Raw genomic sequence first — 3864 nt, forward strand, 5'->3', positions numbered from 1 at the left:
CGGGGTCCGTGTGGGTGTGGGTGTGTGTTGAGGTAGATGCCTCTGGCTGTGCTCTCATAACTTATTTTTGCTTTTTATCGGTATAAGCCCCTCCGTTTACTTCTTCGTGCTTCCAGCGCAGCTTTATGTAAAGAACGGAAAACGGAATTCCCGGCGAAGGCAGCTCTGACTTGCGAAGGAAAGCCTCCTTTAGAAGTAACTGTTTTAAACGAGCTCTGCAAGCCGTTCCTAAACTCGCCAGTGCGCTTTTTTTTTTTTTTTTGCCAGCGGATTTGCTCAGTGTAGGAAGGATTCTCTTGTGTTATATTGCTGCCGTGGGATGTCGTGAACCAAATTGAGCGTTTTTAGAAACAGGAGCTGTGGGAGCACTTGTGCCAGCTGTTGTGCTGCTGGCATCTGGCAGCCCCACTCTGCTTGGCCAAAGTTCCTGAGCTTAAAAGAAGAAGAAGGAGTGCTCAGTAATTGATTACCTGCAAGACAGTTTGAAAAAGTGCTATGAATCAGTAGTTGAGTTTGCTGTCTGGTATACATGAGTTGGTTATCTCTTGGTTTGTCTTCATTTTGTCTTTAATACTTGTTTCCCAAATCGAGGAAATCTGTCAGTCTTTTTGGTGATACAGTGAGATCAAACAAATGAAGAAAACCAGTCACGTAAATGCTTTTCAACTTTCTGTTGTTTTATTTACAACTGTTTATGAAAATGGTTTTGTTGAAATATATCACTTAAACTCTTGCTAAAGTAACATTTGCTTTCATTATGGGAGTGACATGTTGATACCAGGCCTTTTGACTTGCTTTGCTTCTTCATTTTGTTTTTTCCAAATCTTTGGATGAGTTAGCACCATTGCTTTAATTTATACGAATGATCTCTGTTTAGTAAAGGGACATTGTGGCGATAGGAATAATTTATGTCTTATTTGTAAGGAGAGGTCTCTCTGTGTCCAGTTCTGGTTTTAGCTGCTCGCAGAGAGTGATCCCATTTAGGCATGCTTCTTGCAGTTCTGTGTTTCTATTTTAAGAAAGCAAATGAAGTGCTAAAGTAACTTGAATTACATTGTATTTCTTCTTAAAATATTTGGTGCAATCTCATTGGTAGCTTTACCTCAGAATTGATTTGTTACTTGTGCAGAAGAAATAATCAGTTCAGAGGCTTGAAACTGTCTTCTGTGTGCACAGCAGGTGTTGGTCTGAAGGTTAGTTTTACAAGGATGGGGTTCTGGGGTACTAATGTGGAAATGTACATTTGTTTAGGTTATCATCCTTCTTGGCTCATTCTGGTACTGAGCTGCTTTTCTGTATATTTTAGTTTTTCAGATGTGGGGAAAAAACGGGAATGTCTGCAAATATAATGATTCCTAATAAAATTTGTTTGAATAGCTGAGGCCCACAAATATTTTACCATCCTCCCCAACCTGTGCCTTTATTCGTAGTTATATAATTAAAATGAATAGATTTTCTGAATGTGCTAGATACAGGTATTAAAACCTCTGCCTAAATTAAATGTGATTAAGTGGCATTTAAAACCTCCCACCAAATAAAGTGTGATTAGGTCCTTGCTTAAAACACTTCTATAAATATTTTGAGACATAGCTATCTAGCAGATAACTGGCATACTGTTCATGGTCTTGATCTAGTGAGCTCTGGAGCAATGACTCAAGAAAGAAAGATGTCTGTCTATACAAGCCTCTCTGTATAAATCCATATATAAAAGAAGTGGGGGTTGCTTTCTTATTCTGGTAACGTAAGTTAGCTATTCCTTAGGGGGATCACTGTTTTAAGATGATGTGGAAAGTCTTTGCCAGCTGTCATTTTCCATTAGCTTTAGGAGTCAGGGACACCTGGCAGGGTTCTTTGGTTGGATCTCAAAGGTTGTCAGGGTTTAGTCTTTTTCTAGCTGGAGCAGAAGGCAAGATTACAGTGACTTGAGTTTGAACAAAATTGAGTCCTTAAAATGTACAGTAGCTTACTTCTATATTATTTTCCTTGGTTTATCTTTCTGGAATATCAAAACTTCAGGCTGGCAGCACTGAAAGATCAAGGAATAAAAGTGCGTGGTCCTATTTTTAGAAGTCCTTTTGATAAATCCTTAATATCTTATAAGGAAAATAAATACTAGTTTGAGACCTTGTTCTTTGTGGAGGTGTCTCTGGACACCACGTTAACATCACAAAAGATGGTATTGTGTTTAAATAATTCTTTACTACACTATAAGCTCTCTTTCTATGGTATTAAACCAGGTAGAAGCAGTGGTATTGTTGCAAATGAGGAGATGCCAGACTGCAGCATGGAGGGTAAGCAAGTGGACAGGATCAGAGGTGGGAGGTTTTTATGCTGGCTTGACTGTTGAGAAACCTTAAGGTACCGTTACTAAGGACACTCCCATGTATGACCTGGAACTAAAATTGGTAGGAACTGGCAAGCTGGAAAAAAGATCAGAGAGGGCTAACAGGAAACCCACCTTTTTTTCAGGGCATCTTTTTTCTTGAGGCCTCTGTATCTCATCAAGCTCTTTCCCACTGAGCAGAAATCCCAAAAGTGGTTGTAACCAGGGAACTGGAATCTGGCCTCAGGCTTTGACACATTTACACTATACAGGGCACTGGCTCTCTCGTGGTCAGGAATGTCGTGGGGGCTTAGTGCCTGGGAGCTCAACAGCTTTCTGGTGATGGGGAAGTGCAAGGAATGATTGTAGAAATTCCTTTGTCTGAAATCATTCCTGTGTGTTTTCCAACTCTGAGATTAGCTTTGATAAGGGTGTTCCTTATGATTAAATACGAACGTGAACAATAATAGAAGGATTTGTTGTTTGAATGCTTAATTAATGGATACTTGGAAAAAAAGTCTCCTCCAAAACTCTTAAACTTTTTCTGTTTAGTAAATACATACTTGGAACAACGACAAATCTTTTTTTCTGGAGAGCTACTGACTAGTGGGGGAAGCTACTTTGATAGTAACAGTTTTAAGCATAGTCTTTAAAAATAAATCATTCATTTGGCAGCTACAGCTCCTGAGGTTTTGGTCCTGGAATGCATTATTGAGCTCCACACTCCCTCATCCTTCCAAAATGTAACATCTTAGAAACAGACTATTTTTGACTATAGCATCAAATGAACTTGAGCTCTCTTTCCTGCACTGAGATTTAGGCTGCTTTCTGTCTTTAGAAAATTTAGAAGAAAATCTGAACTGGTTCCAGTATGTTTCTAAGAGTGGTAGTTGCTGAGGGCCTAATTCTTCTTTGTCTGTCTTGTGCAGTACTCTATATGTAAATAGTCCTTCCGAAACTGTTTTGGGTTGTGTTTTTTTTTTTTTTTGGTCCTTGGAGGCATTTACAATTCAGTATTAATAAATGTATTGGAATTAGACTTGAATTACTCCTGGGTATTCATTTTTTTAAATTATCTCATAGTATGAATTATTTTTCTATTTATTTATTTTTCATTAGAGCTTGCAATGATGGGGTTGTTACTTTTAATTTGTAAGTTATTTAAGGATATTGTTTGGGTTAAGAAACAGTTTAGCCTTGCAATTTAGCCTTTGACTTTAAAGATACTACAAGATCAGCTCTTTAAACCCTTTCTTTGAGCTGATCACATTCTTAATCATAATGACTGTGGAAGTCATAGGGAAAGCTGAGTTTGGAACATGGAAAAAGAAATTTGAGGCTGTGTGGTCTGGCAGCATGTGAGTTGCCATGGGACTCTGTGCTGGAACCCTGCACACCTGGGTTCCCTTTTCATTGCTGCTGGGGTATTTTTATCATCTTGGGCACATAACTTCAATTTCTATTCCTCTGCCTTACCTATTTGCTGGGCAGTCTGCAGGGTTCCAGGAAAGCTCCAAAATGTCATTGTAAAGGAATACTCT

Source organism: Apaloderma vittatum, unplaced genomic scaffold, assembly GCF_000703405.1.
Source record: "Apaloderma vittatum isolate BGI_N311 unplaced genomic scaffold, ASM70340v1 scaffold24019, whole genome shotgun sequence".
Classification (NCBI taxonomy): domain Eukaryota; kingdom Metazoa; phylum Chordata; class Aves; order Trogoniformes; family Trogonidae; genus Apaloderma; species Apaloderma vittatum.